Source organism: Pinus tabuliformis, chromosome 3_2, assembly GCF_031772625.1.
Source record: "Pinus tabuliformis cultivar Carrire ecotype Pingquan chromosome 3_2, CPIR1, whole genome shotgun sequence".
Lineage (NCBI taxonomy): Eukaryota > Viridiplantae > Streptophyta > Pinopsida > Pinales > Pinaceae > Pinus > Pinus tabuliformis.
Window position 1 is genome coordinate 647207591 of NC_142302.1, and position 25447 is coordinate 647233037.

At 40.6% G+C, this 25447-nt stretch overlaps 1 pseudogene; it reads left to right on the forward strand.

The window, feature by feature from the left end:
* Window positions 1-798: 798 nt before the first annotated feature.
* On the forward strand, window positions 799-900 carry LOC149182293 (5S ribosomal RNA; annotated as a pseudogene).
* The last annotated feature ends 24547 nt before the right edge of the window (window positions 901-25447 follow it).

Genomic DNA, 25447 nt, shown 5'->3' on the forward strand with positions numbered 1-25447 from the left:
TCTCCTTTGTCGTCTTAGTCCAGTTAGGATACCTAGTTTTCAACCAGGCGACCCCTGTCCTGGCAACTTTATAAATTTTAACTGCACAATTCGACATCAAGCCATGGGTTTCCGGGTAGACTACAGAGCAGTACACAAGCATTGCAACTGTAATACCTCAATTGGTGATATGGTAATTGCAATTATAATGCCTCAATTGTTGATATTTTAATGAGGGAAATGTTATGATAGTTAATTCGAATCTCTCCCCTGGTTAGGGCGCATGCTTCTTAACCAACATGGCCCTGGTTCAAGCTCCTTTGCGTCAGGTTTGCCCTTTGGAAAGCTAGCTTATAGCGTAATATCAACTCTTACGCTATATCTGATATTTTATTGGCAAATAGCGCTATAAAAAACTAATATGAAAAATAAAATAAATTTTAATAACTATTGGTAATTTGAAAATAAGTGTAATATGCAGTATTGTTATTCCAGCTTATAGCGTAATATCAACTCTTACGCTATATCTGATATTTTATTGGCAAATAGCGCTATAAAAAACTAATATGAAAAATAAAATAAATTTTAATAACTATTGGTAATTTGAAAATAAGTGTAATATGCAGTATTGTTATTTAATATTTTTTAATGTAAAAAATAATTGATCGCGCTAATTTAGATTAATTTAAATGTTTAGAATTAAATTTCCAAAATAGTGTAATTGATAGTTAATTTAGATTAATCTAAATATTTATAGAGTATTAAAAATCTCCAAAACCATATATATAAAGTATCATGCATAGTAATCATAAACCCAATGGGTGCGATCATACCAGCGTTAATGCACTGGATCCTATCAGAACTCCACAGTTAAGCGCGCTTGGGCTAGAGTAGTACTGGGAAGTCCTAGTGTTGCACCCTGCCCCGCTTTTTTTCAAGACCGAAGTCTGCTGGTGGTTGGGGACTGCTGGACCTGAGGACCTTTGGGAAGGCGCTCCTATGCAAATCCTTATGGAGGGGCATCTTCGGTGAGGGACCATGGAGCAATATCATCAAAGTGAAATATTTGCGCGGCAAAGGTCTTGAACATTGGTATCGTTTGGGAAGGATCGGATCAAAATATGGATCTGCCATATGGCTCAGCTTTCGAAAGCTGGAGAGATTCTTCATAAAGCACCTAAAATGGTGTCTTCAGTTGGGTAGTAGAATTCTTATTGGAGTTGACCCCATATTGTCTGGACGTGAATGCATTTCTATTCCTGAAAAGATTTTACTCTTCCTTCACTGCAAAGGTTTTTTTACATGGGATAAATTGATCACGGGATGGCATGGCCCGCTACCAATCTGGAAATCCGCTGATGACCTTGGCCTCCCGCAGTCCATAAAATGCCTATGGACCCCTGTCTGGAATTCTCTGAGATTTTGTGGCTTCTTCCAATCTCGCCCACGGGATTATTTGGTATGGAATACGCCAACTGCTAATTCTCAGTTGTCTGTAAAAGATATCTATTCTCTTATGATCAGTTCGAAGCCTGCGCTCTCAGCTATTTTCCCATTGGCATTCTGGAAATTGAGCTGCTCTCCTAAAATGTTATATTTTTCTTGGCTGGTGTATTATAACAAGAATTTATCTTGGGAGAACTTGATGAAGAGGCAGTGGCATGGGCCGAGTAGATGCTGTATGTGCGAATCAGCCGAAGAAACAAACCTTCACATGTTCTTCAAGTGCACCTCTCTCCTGGAAATATGGCAGGTAATGGCAAATCTTTATGGCTTCCCACTGGTTTCACATGCCTCTTCCCAAGATGCTTTTATATGGTGGAGCCAGAAAAAAGAATCGTGGAGGCCGATCATTTTAATTGTCTTATGGTGTGCCTAGAGATGGAGAAATAACAATTGTTTAATGATGCAAAGGAACCTCTAAAGGATATCTGTCAAAGTATAATCCTCATCTACGACTCTATCCCCAAAATCCTTCCAAATCCTAGTGCTGTTAATAGAAATGTGCAGGTACCTCCTTCGTTCAGGTCCCCAAGGGCCTTCTTCGACGGCGCATCCCAACAAAATTCATGTGGTGCAGGTGTATTCATTCAAATGGACGAGAATCTTCAATATCATCTCTCTTGGAATGCTGGTGTGGGCACAAACAATCTGGCTGAAGCCAAGGCCCTAGCGGCTCTCCTCGCTTTTTGTTGCTTTCTAGACATCAAGCCCATCTATGTTTACGGGGATTCCAAAACAATGGTGGATCATGTAAATGGAAATGGTTTTGTAGGCTGCCCTCATCTCTCTGTGTGGATGGATCGGATAATGTTTTTCTGGAAAAATTTGCCGGAATCAACAATTCAGCATATCTACAGGGCTTGGAACTTGTATGCGGACGGCCTATCTAAGGAGGCGCTCCTCATGGATTCTGGTGCTTGGTCCTTGAAAATCTCTGTTGGCAAGGAATCATATAACATTCAGGAATTTTGTATCCCGGGATTCTGATCCCCTTTTCTTATGTTTTTCTCCTTTGATCTGTCCAGGCAAATGTTTACATCTGTTTAGGTTGTCAAGAACTGTCTAAGCATATGTTTTGTATATGTTTTATGTCACAACTATTTCCGTCTTTTTGGTGATGGACGGACTGCTAATGTGTCTAGGCTATATGCTATGTTCAGACTCATCTGGACTACATTCCTCTTATCATGTATGAAGGATCTATTATACACGCTCATTATAATACAATACAGCTTTTCTTTCTGAAAAAAAAAAGTAATCATAAACTCAATTTAAAATAAGGTTACATATAATATCTATTTATATCTCTTAAAATTAAATTATTGTTATGTAAAAAATTGTATTAAAAATTATAAATATTTAAATTTTGAAATGCAACATCAATCTTTTTCATATAAAAAACATTAAAAAAATTAAACATTGTCTAAATAAATAAATTTAAATGAACATTATAACTAAAAAATATGTAGTTATTTATTTTATATTAAATTCATTATCCAATTATTAATTAAAAGTTAAAAATGGTCAAATTAAAAATAATATAATATAATATGAATGTCTATATTTAATGTCTTGCACACTTTTATTAGTAAAATATCTAGATTTGATAGGTGTACTCCTTATTAAATGTTATGACATTTCGTTTGGTACTTTACACAGTGACAATTCATTTTCATAAACATTTAGTTTTGATAGACGTACTATTTATTAAATGTTATAACACTTGATTGCATACACTAATTTTTTGTGTTTTTGTTTTTTAAAATAATTTTTGTTTTATGACAATTCAATTTTAAACACCATAAAATTAATCATTTCCTATAAATGAACCAAATAGAAAATAGAAAATAGAAGATAAAAATTTTAAAATTTATTTTGATTTTCAAAATATTTAATTTTGTTCGAAATTTTATAAAATTTAATTAGAAATTTCAAAACTAATCGCAAATGAAGTCTATTTTTTAGTATAATAAAAAATAATATATCCTGGTATTAAAATATTTAAAATAAATAATTTATAAATTATACATATCAAGTTCTGCAACTCTTTAATTTGTACAGTGGCTATTTGTGAATGTATAGGAGTACCTGCCATTTGCAATGATGGCATTGTTTGAAATTTGTTCACCTCAGTCTCTACCTTCACACCCATTAGAATATAGGGTGGAGTGACTCGACATCTCTGAGATCTCTGGTATTTTTGTGAGTGGATGACAACCTACCGAAGGCGGTTCATCTCCGACATTATTTAAAAGATCGATTTTCTCTGAATTTAGAACTTTTCTTGCCAGGCTCTGAATTGGTTCTCCAGCCCAAAATTTGTTAAAGATGAAAAATCGAAAAAACCATTTCGAGATCCCTTGAATATGGAGGGTATGGGCGGAGAGTAGGGAAATCCGCTTCGAATCATATGGTAACTGTCATGCGAAACCTGGTAGAGTTAATAATATATTTTGTCATATATATATATAAACCATGTCTACCTTGACTCAGTGTATTCCATATCCTCATGGCAATGAAGAGAGCCAATAAGTTGGATAAAACCAATGCAAATGGTGGCATATGTCCTCAAGTCAGCACGACCTATGATGAATTGCAAAACTTTGGTACTATATCCAAAATTAACTCACTTATAACATGATACTTATATGTTTTTTTAGTAGGTTTTTAAAAATAATTATTAAAGTATTTTGATCTTTAATTTTATATTAGCTAGTGATTCTAATTTTTTTTGTTAAGTTTGGTAGATTTTTGTCTTTTTTCATTAGTTTATAAAGCAAATTTACACCACATAGATTGGTTAGGTGGCCTCAACTTGCCGAGTGGGAAACCAACTTTGTTGGCTACCTATCCGTGTTGTATATCATCTAGTAACAAAAGAGTTTCAATCTTTCTATCCAAGCTATATAAGTCTTAGATTCATGTCCATACTCTAGATATCTACCTATATATATATTTGCATAAGGAAATGTAAAAGCTATTCGCACATATAAAAAAAACTAACAAGAGAGGTTGTCTAGTCATGTTCTTCAGCAGAAGTTGATTCCACTGTTGCTGGGTCTTTGGCATTCGTTCCTGGTAGTTCGGTTGGTTCCAAGATACAAGGGATGTGTCTCTCAATTTTTCCATGTCTAACATCTTGCTTGTGCAATTGAAACTGTACCTTTTGAAATTTCTGTTTATAATTCGACATGCCTTGAACAATGACAGCCATGTGCACCAAAATCTGCTCCATAGTTGTCACGCCCCTATCTTGGAGGTAGTCTTTCAACCGCTCATATGCAAGTGCGGCACCACCACCCGATTTCTTTTCAACAATACTTTCAAGTGTGGACTACGCCTAACATTCCATACTTAATTTATTTTTCACTTTCTAAGCATTTAACATTCATAACACAGCGAAAACATTCGTTTAATTTTATTTCATCATCATTATCATTTATAACTTATACACAACAGACACAATCTTCAATGGGAGGGGAACTCCTTGATAAGAGTCTGTCCAATAATGATAATAACAATATTTTATAAATAAACATACATTTACAGCCTTCGTGAAGGAACCCCGAACTTCCTTTCAACAATTTTGTCAAACATCACAATTTGGCCTACACCGTTTAACAGTGCCTGAACTGTCGTTCAGGAGTGCCCACCCCTGCTAGGTTGGGTCACCCAACTTGTCGAGCAGAGGCGCCCTACCAGGGTCGCCCTTCGCACAAACTGGTTACCCACAGTTTGGCCTTTTTTCGACTCTTTCTCTCGGCGTGTCGCCCTTCTGGCGCCTGTCCACAACTCACCCAACCCTTCAACACTTCACCGGAACCTTCAGACTAGCCTACCATAGTCTACCCATAGAAAACTCATTGTTCGGGCCGAGTCGCCTTGTCGTGCAGCGACGCCCTCCACGGGTCACCTATCGGGCAGACATGCCCACCTCATGCAGTGATGCCCTACTTGGTTCGCCCGCCGAGCAGACGTGCCCAACCCTGCCACATGTGAACCCGAAAACTATGTTTCTGTTCTCTCGGCTTGGTGCTTCGGTCTAGAGCCACCTACACCTCTCCCTTACTTCATCCATCCACCCTTAAGCTTGTCCACCTCTTCCTTGAATTCGCACTTAGATGTTGTGAACTTGAATTGATGCCTTCTCCTCTCCAACGCGTCCTCTACTTATACGCTTCTCCAAGGATATAACATGGACCGGCCTGCTTAGGCCAACCTCTAAACTCGCCCAACCATGTCCCCACTTCACGTTGGCTCGCCCATGTCGTCGCCTGCCGGGTCCACTTGCCCAACTTCGCACTGTATAAACTTACCATCACAAAGTCTCCACACTTAGCCAAATTTTGTCTTCTTCGATTTTTCAACTCTTCGTTGGCTCGTCGCAACTCGTATCTCGGGTGCCTTTAACTAACCACCCAACTGGTCGCACATCAACTCATCCCATTGTCGCAACAAATATTGCAACTGACTCGCCCACTCATCGACTCGTCGCACCCACTGACTTGTTGCACGCTAGCATGTCGCGTTTAACCGAGGGTTTGTTGCCCCACCCCATCGCACATCAACTGTCGACTCGTGGGCTTGACATACTCCCCCACTCTAAATGGTTGTCGTCCTCGACAACTCTCCATCCCGGCAATCACCATCACCAAGACTGTCAAACCACACAAATGTGTGTATGGGTAATCCAGATGTGTCCACCTCTCGACCTGCCTCATGCCATAGATATGTCAAACTCTGCAAGAAATCATGTGCTGGTACCCCTCATGTCGGTGACTAGTTGGGTAGCTAATCCAACCATGCATCGCCTCCATAAGAACTCATGCCCCTACATCATCATGACTCATCACTGCATGCTACCTATCAATATGTGTCATCTCACCCCTAGATGTCTGCTCAAAATGTTTAGAGACTCACTGCCATGAGTAGCTAACAATGAGCCTCATCTCCATGATAGTCTAAGAAGATAAGGAGGAAGTGGAGCCTGAAGGCTCTCCCTCTTCCTCACTAATCAACTCAATCCATCTATCAGGATCCTCCACTTCTAACCTCTGCAAGTATGCTTCTCGATCCTCCATCTGAACATTCGGCCTAACATCCTCATCCTCATCCATCTCCACTGCCTCTAGCCTCCTTGATAGATCCAAGATACTATCAGACAATGTGCGGATCACCTGTGATTGTTCCATAAGCTTTGTCTCTGCAGAATACAATCGCTTATAGACCTCTTCATCTTGTTTGTCATCCTCCATATTCATCACTGTCATTTTACACTTGGCCTTTGTAACTTATACGATCGGAACACCAATAGGTACATCCTCTCGTCTGTCATAAATGTATAATTTCTTCATATGGGGAACTACCATAGCTTCAAATTGCTTCATAAAATCCATGCCCAGCACATCTTCATAGTCATCTATCTGCACCACAGTGAAATCGACCTTCCCTGTCCATTCCCTAAGTGTCACATCCACTCCCTCAGTTACACCGATCACAGAATCTGGAGGAGAATTCATTGCCTTCAATTGTGCCTGCACCGGTATAAACTTTAGTCCAATCCTTCTCGCATTATCCTCGCTCATGAAGTTGTGAGTTTCCCCACTATCCACCATAGTGAGTACAATGCCACTCCCAACTTTCATCTCAACACACTCTAACTTGTTTCTTTCATATCTCTTCGTGAGACTGCATTCGTAGCCACTGCAGCTCCCAGAATCTCCATGACCCCAACAGAAGCTTCCTCTTTCTTTTTTGCATTGGATTATGCTATCGCAACCACTTTTGGTCTTGAAGGGCAATTCTTCACCATATGTGGTTCCTCACATATACAACACTTCAACGTTTTCTTCGTCTTCGCCTTATCATGCAATCTTGAAGGCTCCTCCTTTGTAGACTTCTCTTTTGGCTTGTTAATCTTTTTCTTCTTCTCTTCGGTTCCTTCATCATAATGCTCTACCAAGCGATCCACAACAACAAATGCTTCTTCAAGTGTTTTTATCTTTTTCCTCTTCACTTCATTGCATTCTCAAGGCTTCAATCTTATGATAAAATTGAATACCTTGTCTCTCTCTGCCATGTTTGGAAGTTCCAAAACTACACTTGAGAACTCTCGCTAATAAGCTTGTAGACTCCCTGTTTGCTTTATATACTTTATCTTCATCCTTGCATCCCATGTTTCATCTTGTGGACTAAAATGAGTTTCCAAATCCTTTTTCATCTCATCCCACGAAGTGATCTCCGCAGCATTGCCACTGGAAATCTGATCCATCTTCCTTCGCCACCACATCTTAGCATCATTCTTCAAGAACTGAGCAGCTATCTTGATTTTGGTTTGCTCATCGGATATCCCCAAACACTCCAAGTATTGCTCCATGTCCCATACAAAGTTATCAAGAGTTTCTGCACTCCTCGTCCTGTCATAAGAATCTGGTTGCTTGACTTTCACATAAGCCACTCGTCCACCTAAGTTGTGCCCAACAACCTTTCTCAAAATTGCTATCACATTACGAGAATCTTCAAGATCTTTCTGCAATTTCGAGATATTTTCCAAACCTTGTTACCTTGCAGCTCCAATCTCTTTGACTTCCATTTCTGTTTTCATATACTGCTACTCAGTATATTCGTATCGGATCTTGAGGTCTTCAAGCTCCCCTTTCACCTTCGAATAGCCATCTCGAACTTCAACATTCTTAGCCTTTATCGAGGCTACATCAGAAGCTATCTCCTCCATTCGATCCAACACCCTATCCATGAAAGTAGCTTCAACATCCCTACTAGATTCACCTGTCATCACTTGAGGTTCCTTTGCCATTTCAGCCATCCGCTTCCTTTGTAGTCTGGTATAGACCATAAACCGATCAAAAGCCTCTGTCGTTTATCTGCCTGAAGTGTAGAGATACACCTCTCTACTTCTGCAACCTTGTTCGACTGAATTAGGCCCCTGATATCACTTGTCACGAAGTGCAAGTGTTTCAACTTTCCCTGCAAATCAAAGCTCGTAGAATCCGGAGCTCTGATACCACTTGTCACGCCCCTATCTTGGCAATAGTCTTTCAATCGCTCATAGGTAGGTGTGGAACCACCACCCGATTTCTTTTCAACAATACTTTCAAGTGTGGACTACGCCTAACATTCCATACTTAGTTTATTTTTCACTTTCTAAGCATTTAACATTCATAACACAGCAGAAACATTCATTTAATCTTCTTTCATCATCATTATCATTTATAACTTATGCACAATGGATACAATATTTAATGGGAGGGGTAAATCTTTGATAAGAGTTTGCCCAATAATGATAATAACAATATTTTATAAATAAACATACATTTACAGCCTTCATGAAGGAACCCCGAACTTCCTTTCAATTTTTTTTTCAAACATCACAATTCGGCCTGCATCGTTCAACAGTGCCTAAACTATCGTTCAGGAGCGCTCACCCCTGCTAGGTCGGGTCGCCCAACTTGTTGGGCAGAAGCTCCCTCCCTGGGTCACCCTCCGCACAAACCGGTTACCCGCAATTTAGCCTTCGTTTGGCTCTTGCTCTTAGTGTGTCACCCTACTGGCGCATGTCCACAGCTCGCCCAACCCTTTAGCACTTCACCCGAACCTTCAGACTGGCCTACCACAATCTACCCGTAGAAAACTCATCATTCAAGCCGAGTTGCCCTGTCATGCAATGGCGCCCTCTGCGGGTCACCTGTCGGGCAGATGTACCCACCTCGTGTAGCAACGCCCTACCCAGTTCTCCCGTCGGGTAGACGTGCCCCGCCTTACGACCTGCAAACCCAAAAACTGTGTTTCTGTTCCCTCGATTTGGTGCTTCTATCTAGAGCCGCCTACACCTCGCCCTTACTTTGTCCGTCCACCCTTTGGCTAGTCCACCTCTTCCTTGAACTCGCACGATGTTGTGAACTTGAATTGATGCCTTCTTCTCTCCAATGCGTCCTCTACTTATACACTTCTCCAAGGATAGAAAAATCGACCAACCATGCCCCCACTTCACGTCGGCTCGCCCATGTTGTCACCCCGTCGGGTCCACTTGCCCAACTTCGCATTGTGTAAGCTTACCATCGCAAAGTCTCCACACTTAGCCAAATTTTGTCTTCTTTGGCTTTTCGACTCTTTGTTGGCTTGTCACAACTCATGTCTTCGGTTCCTTTGACCGATCGCCCAACTCGTCCCCTCGTTGCAACAAACATGGAAACTAACTCACCCGCTCACCGACTCGTCACACCCACTGACTCGTCGCACGCCAGCTCGTCACGTTTAACCAAAGGTGCATTGCTCCACCTCGTCACACATCAACCGCTGACTCGTGGGCTTGAAAATAACCTTTCCCAGCAGGATTTTCATCAGCAAGTCCATGTATAGGGTCTGTTTGAATTGAGTGATCCTACCTTTAGTGTTGTGAGGGTCGGGACAAGGGTCCTCCAGTCCTCCATTTCTGTGTCCATCTCGCTTCCCTGTTTAACTTCATATTCCCATTCCTCTAGAATTTTGCGGATGCCTTCTTTTGTGCCTTCACAATATGCCTCTGTCACCTCATTGATAAGTCTTTCCACAGATTTCCTACCTATGCAGGCCCCAGACGTGCTTGGGTTCGTGTCCCTTCTAGTCGCTTGGGCCTGTCTTCCACAACCACAGCTTTTCATAGGATGAGCCATGGTTGCATTGTCCCAATTTGTTTATTGCAACAATTCATTAACCGGTGACAGCTAAACAAAATATAACAATATCTTGCACCCAGGTGGTAGTATTATAACTTGCCAACCCACCTTGTTCCTCCCCTTCCCCATCAATTGTAGTGTCGGGGTCGTCATGGTCGTAGGTCAATTCCCTGAAGGGGGCCGACCCACTACCATCCCTAGTGGTACCCCTTCGCCACAAACACCTCCTCTCGACCTCAAGCAGGTTAGCTTCCACTCTCCAATTACAGGTTGGTGAGTGATACCACATGCCCTCTTCATCCAAAAAAGGTATGCATACCCTTTCCCCTTTTCCTAGGACGTAATCAGAGAGACTGACCTAGTCATCCCCTCATCCCTGAGCCCCATGGTGCTGCCATCACCTATCTTCCTGTCATAGCCAGCTTTGTTCCCTTGCCAGACTTCCCTCCCATAATTCTTGACCTTTCCCCTTCTGCTGAGGTTTCTATCTATCTCCCAACAGCTACACATGCATCTAATGCAAGGGCCGTCTCCCAAACTTCCAGTGGATTGGAAAACTCTACCCCCCAAGCTTGTCTCTCTACCTATACCTACAAGACCCCTACAAGCTGCCCCACTCGGCCCTTTGTCCAGTATTCCCAGGGTTCCCATGCGAGATAAAAGAATTTCAAAGCTAAGGGAAATGGATACAATACCAAGCGGGTGCAAGAGATAGACGCAAGACCATGCGAAAGCCACTAGCCTCCACCCCCAATTCCTCCAGTGCTACTCAATTTCGCGGTTTTCACCCATACTCCCCCTCTCCCTCAAGCGAAAACCAGAATAGGTCAACAATGCAATGATTGAGAGATATCAGAGTACATATCCATTAATTCCTGTAGGCAGACGATGTGTTTGGTGTTGTGGATGGCGTCGCAGAACCCGTCCTTTGCACCAGCCTCCTCATCCATGAGCAATCTGAACTACAACACCTAACTATCTCCCTTCACTGTTGTTAAGGCCATCACTAACATAACTCTCGTTGCCACCTTTCCCACCTTCCCTACATGCCATCATGCAAAGGGCCACCACACCCATCGCCTCGAGCGAGTGGGGGGTGGTGGTACTGTACTCGGGGGTATAGTCCATTAAACCTCTATTTGACTTCCCAACCACCAGCTCGCACCCCAATCATGGTCCTGGCCACTTGGAGGGCCATATTAGAGGCTTTGCCTCTGATATTCTACCAAGATTTTAGCCAGAGTCCAATACCTATCATCCTAGGGATGGACTGGCCAAATTTTTTCCACTGTGTCATTTTGATGATTACATCCCCAATTGGCTAAGAAGTCTGCCCTTTTATTCCCTTCTCTCCTAATGTGATTAACCATGATGTAGTCAAACTTGTGAATTAGCTCTCTGATTTCTTGGATTAGTTTGGCTGTTCTCTAACTGTGGCTAAGCTTATCCCATTTGGATCCATGGTTCAACTTTGTCAACGTGCTCATGACTAGGCTTGAGTCTCCCTGAACCACTAAGTTTCGATATCCCATGTAGACAACTATTTGCAAGCCTTGCTTGGCTACAGTAAATTCTGCTTCGTTATTACTAGTGAACCCACAAGAATCACCATATATTAATCGAGTGTTGGCCTGGGAATCTCGAAAGAGGCCACCTAGGCAAACTGGTCCAGGGTTACATTTTGAGGCCCCATTGAAACTTAGTTTTATAAATCCTTCCCCAAGAGTAGTGAAATGATCCAGAGATGTCATTCCTACCCTGCATTTTTTCTAGGCAGAGGGGGCTTTCAATTTCAGAGATAAGTTATGTTTTTGCATAATTCGAGCTTCCTGGGGGGTACCTACCAATCCTCTTGGTGTCATTTCTTTGCTAAGATCGTTCCCCTAGTATTCTGAATTATTCCTTCCCAGACTTGTTCTTGAGTTGAGGATTGGTTCTTGAAGATTGGACGATTCCGTTCCTTCCAGATGGCCCATAGGTTTAGTCCTAAGGCCAGTCCCCAAGCTCTGTTTATCACCTGGATGGAGAATATGTGGCTTCTCCAAAGGATAATTGTTTCCTTGATACTACGTGATCCCGGTCCATTCTTCCAAAAAATCCTTACATTTGCCTCCATTTCTTCACTGTGCTATTGGTAAAGCCAGCACAAGGAAGTTCCATGAAATCCCCTTTTCTTGAGTTGATCCCATGTTAGGATACGTCCTTTACTAACCATCCATAAGAAATGTGTTACCTTTGGCCACCATCTTCCCTTCCATATTTTCTTCTATATTATATTATGTCCTTCCTGGGCTTGCCCTATTTGGAGATCGTAAGCTTCTATTATGGTAAAGGTCCCTTTTGTGGTATGACCCCATCTCAGAATATATGGATCATTTAGGACGGTTAGTTTTCTTGATCCCAGTTCTTTATCTAACTGATTCCATTGCTAAGTCTCTGAAGCCTGATGCCAATCTTCTTTCTTTTTCCATCTTCTCCAGCCCCCCACCCCTTGTTCTTTCTAGAATTGCTCTACCAGGTGTGATCCAAAATGGATCTTAAACCCTCTAAACCTCCAAGTCTTCAAATATTGGAAAACATTATCGCATGGAAAAACACTAAGACTTGGCAAAAACAGAGCTACGCAGAGGTTCAAATGGCACTGCACATGAGTCATCAGATTGGGCCGATCAATAGTCCAGATCAAATCGGCGATATCGCATCGGCGGAGGTCAGCGGGGCATATTGGCACTAACCCTAAGTGAGTTGTGATTGCGATCTAGTGATATAACGTGGACTGTCGGATCGGCGCGCAGATCAACAACGGAGACCACGTATATCGCATCGCAGATTTAAAAGGGAAGGACTTACCACAGGCTAGAGACACAAGCGATATGCGATTGTGACTTATCGCATCGCAATATAACAAAGGGGTGATGCCAAGAGGACCGTGGGCCTTGCGACATGCGATAAAGGCTGGACCTGATAGGGATTATGGACGCGATTTAAATATATTTGAAGTCCGGTTTTTGTGGATTTCTTTGTATTTCCCCGTGTATTGATGTTTGTCCACATGCAATGTGATATTGCGATAGAATGGTGGACCCGAAAGGTTTATAAATATGACTTCATATAATTTGAGTTCCATGGTAAACAGTATTTCGGGCAGACTTTAGGCAGTAAGTGGTATTGTAGAGGCTCCATCCGATCCCATACACTAGCCGACACGTAGCACATTGTAGGAGAGAGAAAACCACTTTTTCGGGCGGGTAATCTCTGTGCACGTAGGCCACCCGAAATGGCTATCATTCATTGGATTGGGAGATCGTGGATCAACGGTGGACTTGCGACAGCAATAAAAGGCAGACTCGAGAGGATCATAGGGCAGAATTTATACCATTTGAAGTTCGGCTTTAATGTTGTGGTCAGGTTTTTCATTGTTTTTCAATGTATTTCTGTTAGTATCATATAAAGATCAAATGTGTGTTATATCGGGGAATTGTGCAGAGGAAGACCGAACGGTTGGTTTCACTGCACCTGCCAATCCTTCTGTTTCTAAAAGAAACTGTTCTTGTGCCTTAAGATTTTTTAACAAAACGTGTCCACACTGAAAAGGGAGGTGAACAGATAGGGCCGAGAGGCTTAAAAACCACTCTATGGCAGACAAAAGAGGTAGAAGAGAGTGGAAGAGAAAGCAGGAAATAGAGAGCAAGAGGGAGCAGCTGTGTACTCTTGTAGACTTGAGGATTTCGGGGGAATTCCTGTGTTTTGTCACTGTTGTGTTGAGACTCTATTCGAGCTCACACTTGTAATCATCTGCTCTTGAAGACATAATATAGAGGTCGACACTAAAAGCTTGGACCAGGAGACATAGCCAGGGGGGTCTGGTGAACTCCTTCATTATTTTGCTTGTGTTGATGTGTGACTGTTATGTTTTCTAATTCCTCACTGTCTATATTATTCGTAATCTTTTCAATCCATTGCACTAAATGATATAGGAATTCCTACACATGAGTCTGTAATACCTTAATATTTATTTAAGATCTCATTTTCAGATCAAGTGGTATCAGATCATTTGGTTTTGGTTTTGTTAAGGTTAGACAAGCTTGTGCTGGGTTTTGAATGCTAACTAGATTAAAGCTCAGACTAGGAGAAGGAGAACTTGTTGAGGCTAATCCAGAGATTGGAAGAGTCTATTCTCAGAGGAGAATGGCTGAAGAAGCTCCATTGGGATTAGAATCTCAATTTATAGAAATTAAGACACTCCAAGCCATGGTGGAAGAGATGTATCTGGAGTTTAAGAAGGGTCGAGGTGAAGGCACTTTAACACCCAAACCAGACAAAGGAGCAGAGAAACCTTTTCTAGTTGCCCCTCCAGAAGGCAAAGGGAAAGGAGAAATGCCTCCTCCACCATCTCCTCCATCATCACCTTCGTCATCTTCTAGCTCTTCTAAGAAGAAGAAGAGAACTTCCTTAATCAAATTAGATGTGAAGTTTCATTTGCCAATTTATGATGGAGAACTCAATGCAGAAAAGCTAGATAAATGGATAAGACAAATTGATGTATATTGCAAGGTACAAAATGTTGATTCAGAAAGGAAGAAGGTTCAGCTGGCTAGCCTTCGACTTGGAGGAACTGCACTAGTATGGTGGGAAGGCAAGACACAAGTTGATCTGCAAAAACATGGTAAAATCATTTCTACCTGGAATGAATTTGTTTTTGCTATAAAAAAGCAATTCTATTCTTTAGCTTACATGCAGCAGGCAATGATGAGTTGGCAAACTCTTCATCAGTTGAAGGGTCAAAGTGTACAAAGTTATACTAAGGAATTCAAAAAGAGAGCTTTAACTCTAGCTATATCATTAGACTCACCTGAGACTTTATTGAAGTATATAGTTGGCCTTCATAGCTATTTAAATCATACTATTCTCATGTTTAATCCCACTAGCTTAGATGATGTATCAGTTCAAGCCACACATCTAGAAGCTAGAGGTAAGAATGTAAACCCAAAGGCTGGGGGATCATCTAAATATTCTGTAAGCAAGAGTAAGGAAAAGAAGAAACTGAAATGGAAGGAGAGGAAATCAAACACTGTAAATAAGGATAAACCTTCATGCACTCATTGCAAGAAAGAAGGACACGATGAGGCACACCGCTGGCCTTTGCATCCAGAACTGAAACCTAAGAAGTTCAGAAGAAAGGAGAGAAAGAATGTTGCTGCTATTCAGCAGGACTTAGGATCAGATTTAGGCGATGAAACAACAATTACAACCACAGGTATTAAAGGTAAACATTTTGAAGCATCCACAAGTAATTATGCACAATCTGTTGATAATGAAAATAATGAGAGGGAAAGAAATGAGCTTTTTCGTATTAGAGTAATTTCCAAGCATAATAAGATTGATACTTTATTTGATAGTGGATCACAAGTAAATTTGATTTCTGTAACAATTGTAAAGAATTTAAGATTAGAAACAAAACTTCATGAGAAGCCATAACCATTAGGTTGGGTGTGTGATAAAACAATGCTACAAGTAATGAGACAATGTAAACTTAGGTTTGTTATTGGATCGACATTTGTAGATGAGGTTGAGTTGTATATAGTCCATTGGATATAAGTGGTATTGTTTTGGGAAGTCCATACTTGTATGATAGAAAAGGTATTTTCTATAGAGATGAGAAGAAGTATCAACTCACTAAAGATGGAATAGAATACATTGTAAGAGCTCATAAACTCAAAGATAACTATTCTCTCATAAACTCGGGACAGATGAAAAGAATTGTGAATTCAAGTAAGAAATTTTTACTTATGGTTGTAAAGGCAAAGGATCCTGAAAAATCCAATGCATTTGAAGGCTGTGATTCTAAACAGAAAGTTGATTTAGCTAAAGTTGTTTTGGAGTATGATGTTCTATTTCAAGAACCTAAAGGTCAGCCACCCAAGCGGGAAATAGTAAACGATATTTATTTGCAGCAAGATGCTCCATTACCTAACATTGGAATGCACATGTTGTCAGCTTTAGAGAATGCAAAGATAAAGAAGCAGGTACATGAATTGCTCGATAAAGGGTTTATACGACCAAGCACATCACCATGTGGATCGCCAATCGTGCTGGTGAGAAAGAAAGATGGTTCGTGGAGAATGTGTATTGATTATAAAGCACTAAATAAAATAACGATCAAGAATCATTATCCTTTTCCTTGTATTGATGATTTATTAGATCAATTGAAAGAAGAAATTTGCTTTTCTAAGTTAGACTTGTGAAGTGGTTATCATTAGGTCAGAGTTGCATAACAGGATGCATGGAAGACCACTTTCAAGACAAAGTAAGGACTTTATGAATGGTTGGTTATGCCTTTTGGCTTAGCTAATGCTCCTGTTACATTTATGAGAGTTATGAATGATGTATTCAGACCATTTACTGATGACTTTGTAATTGTTTATTTAGATGACATTCTTGTTTTTAGTAAGACATGGGAAGACCATGTAAAACATGTAAAGTAGACTTTAGATGTTTTAAAAAGAGAAAATCTCTACGTAAAACTGTCAAAATGTGAATTTGGCAGAACATCTTTAAATTATTTGGGTTATATTGTAGGGGGTGGTGAATTGAAGATAGATCCCTCTAAGGTTGAAATCATTGTGAACTGGCCTAAGCCCAAATCTGCTATAGAGGTTAGGAGTTTCCTAGGGGCAGCACAATACTGGAGAAAGTTTATTGCTAACTTTTCTTTGATTGCAGCTCCATTACATGCCTTAACAAGATTGAAATAGGTGTTTAAGTGGGGAGGCAAACAATAGAAAGCCTTCAACACCTTAAAAGAGAAAATCAGTACAACACCAGTGCTAGCCCTGCTAGACCTTCAACATCCATTTGAGATTGAGACAGAAACCAGTGACTATGCCATGGGAGCAGTGTTGATGCAACATGGAAAACCCATATGCTATCATTCTGAGACATTTACTTCTGCAGTAGTTAATTATCCCACATATGATAAAGAATTGTATGCATTAGTACAAAGTGTGAAAAAGTGGAAACATTACCTAATGGGTAAAGAAACAATAATACATACAGATTATCAACCACTTCAATATTTGCACTCACAAACTAAATTGCAGCAATCAAGACATTATAGGTGGATGGGTTTTCTACAACAATTTCATCTTGTCATCAGATATAAGAAGAGCATACACAATAAGGTTGTAGACATGTTATCAAGACCAATCATAAATTCATCTACTATACTTAAGCATAATTCAGTAATGCATGAAAGTTACATTGAACAATATGCTCAAGATGTAGATTTTAAAGATGTATATGCAACTTTAAGTCATGGAAAGCAAGTAGAAGAATTGGATTATTATGTAAATGACCAACTCTTATATCATTTTGGAAAGTTATGCATTCCACAAACTGAAAGAGTTAACATAATCCGAGAAGCACATACTTCTCTCATATCAGGTCATTTTGGTGTAAGTAAAACAGTTGCACAATTGCAAAGGTTCTGTTATTGGCCAAGAATGCATGAGACAATTTCTAGATATATCAAAGGGTGTACTATGTGTGCTACAAGCCCACTAATCAGAAATTAGGCTTTTACACTCCACTTCCAATTCCTTCTCGTCCTTGGGAAAGTGTTTCCATGGATTTTGTTGGGGGATTGCCAAAATCTAGGAAAGGTCATGATTATTTGTATGTTGTTGTGGATAGGTTCAGTAAAATGTGTATTTTGATACCATGTAACAAGCAGGTTACAGTTGAACAAACAACAAAGTTGTTCTTTCAGAATGTATGGGTTCATTTTGGGTTACCCACTTCTATTGTATCTAATCAAGATTCTCAATTTGTTGGGAAGTTTTGGTCAAATCTATGGGAGTTGATGGACACCGGGTTGAAGAAGAGCGCAACATTTCATCCACAAACAAATGGTCAGACAGAAGTGGTCAACATGACAGTGATCCAGTTGCTCAGAGGCTATTGCAACAAGCATCCCAAGCTTTGGGATGAGCATTTGTGTTATGTGCAACATGCTTACAACCGTGCCAAGCACTCTTCTACTCAGAGATCTCCTTTTGAGACTTGTTTTGGTTTTATACCAAAGTCTCCCTTGGATTTTGTCTTTGGTAAAGACATAGCAGTTGATGGACATAGTGATGTGGACAAAGCAACCAAGTTCATTGAACAAATCCAGGAAATTCACCAGGCAGTACAGGAACAACTGGAAAGAAGTCAAGCCAAGTACAAGGCAAGACATGACAAGCATCGAGTTGAGCATAGTTTTCAAGTTGGTGATCAAGTCTGGCTGTACATCAGCAAAGACAAAATGCAGGGTGAAGGTAAAAAGCTAAAACCAATAAGGTATGGACCTTTCAAGATACTTGATAGAATTGGTGAAAATGCTTTTCGCCTTGATTTGCTAGCTTATATGCAGATCTACTCAATCATAAATGTAGAAAACTTGAGATTGTATGAATCTTCATTGGTTGAAGATCTTGAAGAGCAAAGTCAGTTGCCTTCTATTGGAGATTTGTTGCCTGAATATCTCAATGAGTTACAAGAGGACACAATTCTGGATAGGAAGGTAAGAACTACACGTCAAGGGGATGTTGAGTACCTGAGAGTAGGGCTCAAGGGTTCAAATCCAAGAAAGGCACTATGGATAGAAATTGGACAAGTGAGGGAATTGTATCCTCACTTGATCGATGCCTAAAACCAACTTTTGGTGGTCCAAAAGCTTTTCAGTGGGAAGGCGTGATCCAAAATGGATCTTAAACCCTCTAAACCTCTAAGTCTTCAAATATCGGAAAACACTATCACATGGAAAAACACTAAGAATTGGTGGAAACAGAGCTAAGCGGAGGTTCAAATGGTGCTGCACAGGAGCCGTCGGATCAGGTCGATCAATGGTCCAGATCAAATCGGCGATATCGCATCGGCAGAGGTCAGCAGGGCATATCGACGCTAACCCTAAGTGAGTTGCGACTGCGATCCAGCGATATAACGTGGACCGTCGGATCGGCGCGTAGATCAACGGTGGAGACCATGTATATCGCATCGCAGATTTAAAAGGGAAGGACTTACCGCAAGCCAAAGACACAAGCGATATGTGATTGCGACTTATCGCATTGCAATATAACAAAGGGGTGATGCCAAGAGGACCGCAGGCCTTGCGACATGTGATAAAGGCCAGACCCGATAGGGATTATGGACGCGATTTAAATATATTTGAAGTCTGGTTTTTGTGGATTTCTTTGTATTTCCCCGTGTATTGATGTTTGGCCACCTGAAATGCGATATTGCGATAGAATGGCAGACCTGAAAGGTTTATAGATACGACTTCATATAATTCGAGTTCCGTGGTAAATGGTATTTCAGGCGGTAAGTGGTATTGGAGAGGCTTCACCCGATCCCATACATTGGCTGACACATAGCACACCATAGGAGAGAGAAAACCGCTTTCTTCGGGCGGGTAATATCTATGCACGTAGGCCACCCAAAATGGCTATCAGCCGTTGGATTGGGAGATCATGGATCAACGATGGGCTTGCAACAACAATAAAAGGTGGACCCGAGAGGATTATAGGGCAGACTTTATACCATTTGAAGTCCGGCTTTAATGTTGCGGTCGGGTTTTTCATTGGTTTTCAATGTATTTCCGTTAGTATCATATAAATACCAAATATGTGTTATATCGGGGATTTGTGTGGAGGAAGACCGAACGGTCGGTTTCACCGCGCCCGTTGATCCTTCCGTTTCTAAAAGAAACTGTTCTTGTGCCTTAAGCGTTTTTAACAAAACGTGTCCACACCGAAAAGGGAGGTGAACAGACAGGGCCGAGAGGCTTAAAAGCCACTCTATGGCAGACAAAAGAGGCAAAAGAGAGTAGAAGAGAAAGCAGGAGACAGAGAGCAAGAGGGAGCAGTTGTGTACTCTTGTAGACTTGAGGATTTTGAGGGAATCCCTGTGTTTTGTCACTGTTGTGTTGAGACTCTATTCAAGCTCACACTTGTAATCATCTGCTCTTGAAGACATAATATAGAGGTCGACACTGAAAGCTTGGACCAAGAGACATAGCCAGGGGGGTTTGGTGAAATCTTTCAATATTTTTCTTGTGTTGATGTGTGACTGTTATGTTTTCTAATTCCTCATTGTCTATATTATTCGCAATCTTTTTGATCCGTTGCACTAAATGATATAGGCATTCATACACATGAGTCTGTAATACCTTAATATTGATTTAAGATCTCATTTACAGATCAAGGTGGATGTTCCTGTCTCTAGTATATATAAATATGTCCCTCAGATCTTGCCTGTCAATCAATCGTTCTATTTTTTGTCAGGAATTGTGCCAGAATCTTGTTGTTTTACCATTTCAAATTTCCTAGAAAGCATGTTGTTTAATGAGGTTCTTGTTTTGGCTTGCTAGGTTCCACATCACCGATCCTTTAGGAGGGTCCCTATATTGAAGAATATCTTCGGTTCTCTCCAACATGTTATATTTTCTTGTCCATATTTGTTTCCAAAGATCCATCCCTCTGCCTATCCATCTCCACCATAATTTAGCTCCCATAACTTGGTTCAAAGTGTAGGGATCTCTGAGGCCTAGCCCCCCTTTCATTTTTTTTTTTCACTAGGCTCGACCAGGATGCCAAGGCCCATTTCCAAACTTGTTGCTCACCACCCTAAAGAATTTTTAAAAAATGTCAACCGTTTTGGAGCAAGCCACTTTTGGGGTGGCCATGCCAGAGAGTTGATAAATGCGGATAGATTGAAGCACAACTTTGAGGAGGATTGTCCTGCTTACTAAGTTAAGGAATCTGAAAGCCCAACTACTAAGCTTTCCCTGAATATTTTGAAGAATCGATTGCCAGCAAGGGGTCTTCAAAGAGTTTTCAGATAGGGGCATTCCTAAATATTTAGATGGGAGGGTCCCAATGCCAAACCCCAAGATCTTGGCAAGGTAAGTCTGAACATTCAATTGGGTGTTAAAAAGGAAAATACATGATTTGTCATTATTTATCCTTGTCCCCGAGGCCTCCATGAAGGTAAGTAGGAATGATTTTATTCAACATGCTTCTCATAGGGATACTTGACAAAAGAGCATGATGTCATCCACGAATTGCTGGTGTGTGATGGCCAGGTCATTGCCCCAAATCCTCAGGCCCCAAAGCCTAAATTCCATGACTTCATTTTTGATAAAACGACCCAGCCCTTCCGCTGCTAGAATAAAGAGAAAAAGAGATATAGGGTCTCCCTGTCTTAAGCCACAAGTTGGGTTGAAGGTGGGGATGGGAGACCCATTCAACAAGATAGAGATAACAGTGGAAGATATCATGACATGTATCCAGTTTATCCATCTTTGATCGAAACCAAAGGCTTTGAGGATGCCATTTAAATAGGCCCATCTTAGCCGATCATAAGCCTTAGAGAGGTCCAACTTAATCATCATCCCTAGAAGCTTTCTCGTCTTTAGCGAATGCACTATTTCTTGAGAGGCTACAAACCCATCCAAGATTTTTCTTCCTTCTACAAATCCAATTTTCTCCAGGGATATGAGGTTGGGAAGCAAAGGTTTGAGACACTTTACAATGAGTGTAGCAATAATTTTATAAATGACATTACATAATGCAATGGGATGAAACCCCTGCAGATCTTCAGATTTCAAAGTTTTGGGAATAAGAGCAATGAAAGTAACATTCAAACTAGGACATACCTTTTGGTTACGATGAGATTCCTCCACCACCTCCAGAATGTCCTGTCCCATGAAGCACCAAGTTGCTTGGAAAAATTCTGCCGTGAACCCATCAGGGCCAGGGGCCTTATTTTTTTGCATTCCTTTGACAACCTCTTCCACCTCCTCCAACATGGCAGCTCGCATCAGGGCTAAATACTAGCCCTGTGATACCAAATGTGGGATATTGTTCGTAATTACTTGTATGGCTTCTAATTTGTCCTCTGACGGTTTTGTGAGGAGGTATTTGAAGTGGTTCACAAGTAGCTCCTCCATTTCCTCATGTTGAACTCTGTGATTCCCCTCTGCGTCTTTCAAAGAGTATATTTTATTGTGCTACCTGTGTTGGACCATAGCTTTATGAAAGAAACGAGTATTTTGTTCACCTTCTTGCAACCAGTTTACCCTTGATTTCTGTTTCCAGAGAATTTCCTCTTGCTTTCTTCTTTCCTCCAGTTGGTTTATTAACAATCCTTCTTCCTTCACAAGATCCTTAGTTCTCCCTTCTTGAATAATTTGTTGTTGCAACTCCCCCATTCTCTTGTTCATTTGGTGTTGGGCATTCATAATATGTCCAAATTCTTCCTTGTTCCATTTCCTTATTTTTTTCTTTAGTTCCTTCAATTTTAGTTGGAAGGTATGCATGCAATTCCGCCCTTGCTCTTCACTCTTTCCCCACCATTCCTCAATTTTTTTTAGAAGATCATGGTCTCTTAACCAAAATGCCTCAAATCGGAAAGGGCGGTTCTTAGGTCACACTTTCAAGTCTATCTCCAGTCTTATCGGCCAATGGTCAAAGCCCATGCATGGGAGGATCGAGGCTTACATGAATATGTCTCTGCCTATGTCTTTTTCTGAGATTAAGTATCTATCCAGGTGGGGGGAAATTTGGTGGCGTCCTCCCCTCCTATTATTCCATGTGTGGACTCTATTAATCGTTGGTAGATCCACTAGGTGGAGTTCTACAATGAGGTCTCCAAAGGCTTCCATATCAGCTTTTGTTCTTCTCATTCCTCCCTTCTTCTCAGCTAGAGAGGTAATCATGTTGAAATCTCCGCCGACAACCCATAGGTCCTCTGGGTATAGGCTCCTTATTTTTTCTAGATTTTGGAGAAATGTCCCTCTTTCCCCTGGGATATGTGGTCCATAGACCCCTGTAAGTAGCACCCATTTGCTAGATTTGATATGTCAGAACTTTCCTGAGAGTATTCTTGGTAGGTTGATCCATTCATCAAACATTATCTCTTCAGGGTTCCATAGGATCGCTAGCCCTCTTGCACTGCCATTGGCATCCTGAGCCATTACTTGGTACTGGGGTTTGAAATTTTCTAGAATTTCCTTCAACTTTCTTTCACTGATCTTAGTTTCCTGTATTATCATGATATTTGGCTTGTCTTTCTTCAATCTCTCTTTAAGGTACCTTTGTTTGCCTCTGTAATTGAGGCCTCTTATATTCCAATATGTAATGATCATTTCAACAGTTTGGGGGGTTGTTGGAATAACTATGACAATGGTACTACCCTTCTAGAATTTACTAGTAGCTCCCCAACTATCTGGATGGACTCATTGAAGGTTCTTCTTCTACGCTTCATCCCCCCTTTTCCTTGGGGTCCTGGTTCTTGCACTTGGCTGGCTTTGGAGCCAAGGTGTTCCGGTTGAACTATGATAGATGTACCCTATTTGGATTTGTATTGTTGAAAGGTTTCCTTATATAATTGCTTCTGGTCTTCTAGAATGAAACGTTCATCTAAGTGCCTCCATTCTTGCAGTAACCGCTTCATCACTTGTTCCTCGACACCGAGGTCTTCCCTCGGTTTATCAATCTCCATTTGATTATGCTCTGCCATTTGCATGGGGTTCTCCTTTCCTTGAGTTTATATTGCCTCTTTTCTCTTAGGCTTGTTTCCTTCTAGGGATTTTTTTTGGGATTTTAAGCTTCCATTGTAATGTCAGGGATTGTTGCTCCCGCTTCCTCCTCCTGTAAGACTACGAACTAGTTCTGGTTTCGGTGCTCTTTTTCGTTTTGGCTAACTCTCTAGTTTCTAGTAGGTCTCTGATTCCTTTTCCGTCGGTGAACCTCCTGGAACCCTTCCCCATCTTCTCTTGTCATCAATTCCCCTTCTTTTTTCTCAGTTGTAGGGTTTTCACTCTGGTTTAATGGGCAAGCTCGATACAAATGACCATATTCATGGCAGCATCGACATCTGAAAGGGATGTGCTCGTAATCTAGGGGTTGTTTCTAGATCTCATCTTGGTATTCCAGTTCTATGAAATCTGGTAGTGGTTCAGTGATGTTCATGTAGATGCAGATTCTACCATAGGAGGTTTACCTTCCCTGTCGCGTAGATTCTGCAACCTTAACAAAGGTTCCAATAGAGTTGCTGATAGCTAGTGATTCTAATTTTATTCTCTTTCTCTTTGTGTTTTTTTTAAGGGTGGTTCATAAACATTGGGTGGCCACTATATCCACGAGAAAATCCAATTAGATTAACCCAAAGGGATCAACCAACGGAGAAAATCTAGTTAGATGAACTTGAAGGGATCTACCTACTAGCCAAACAAGCAAGGCCTAACCCCAAAGGCGTTGAGGAGATTTGACCCCGTGACCTCTCAACTGACTAAATACTTAACAACGAGAACTCGACCAACAACTGAACTAACTCTTAAGACTATTTCTCTTTAGGGTTTTATTCCTGAACTCATTCTTAATAATTACTTCATTACATTCCAACTTAATATATACTTATATTGATTTGCATAGGTTACATTACTTGAAACTCCGGTTAGAATATACTACATCATAACATTCAATATACTAAATATGGAGTTATTAAAGGTATGGATCCTAGTTCCATTCACGATGTTAGATATGCAAATATAAAATATGAGTGATCACGGCTCCACGACCTTAAATGTTTAAACTATTTAACATTATGTTTGTGAATCGTTGATAATTCCTAACAATACTTCATTTGTTTGTTGTTCATATTTTCGAGGCATAGTTGTGAGTTTCGATGTGGAATTTTTTTGTTAAACCTTCAATTGAAATTTATTCCACGATTCTCTAGATTGTTTTGTCACTGAGCGGGAATGTTTGCTCGTTTACCACATAATAACTATTCCGTATCGAATAATTATATGGTTAAGGTTTTGTTTAACAATTCAACAATTATGATTATCAATAACGCGATTTTTTGAAAGTCTTTGCGGGTTTTTCTAGTCGAAATCTGGCAGGAATTTATTGGAATCGCAAGTTTGATAGCTAGTTTCTGCACAATGAAAGCTTCTCATGAGTTTTTCAGGGTGCTGAATCCAAATATGCAGTTAAAAAACCATTTTAACTGCAACAAATCAAGATTTAACCTCAATTTCTTCTGCCGGATTCCGTCACCGGAATCTACAAAAAATCGCATTATAGACAACTCCTTATCAATAGGGTTTTTACAGTGGTTTAATGACCTCTTCATTTTCTTTCGTGTTTTTCAAACAAACCATTCCATTTCTTTCTCTGAATTTCTCTCTCTGTTGCGCCGATTCATGTGGCTAGGATTTCACTGATTTCACTATGGCATATGCCAGT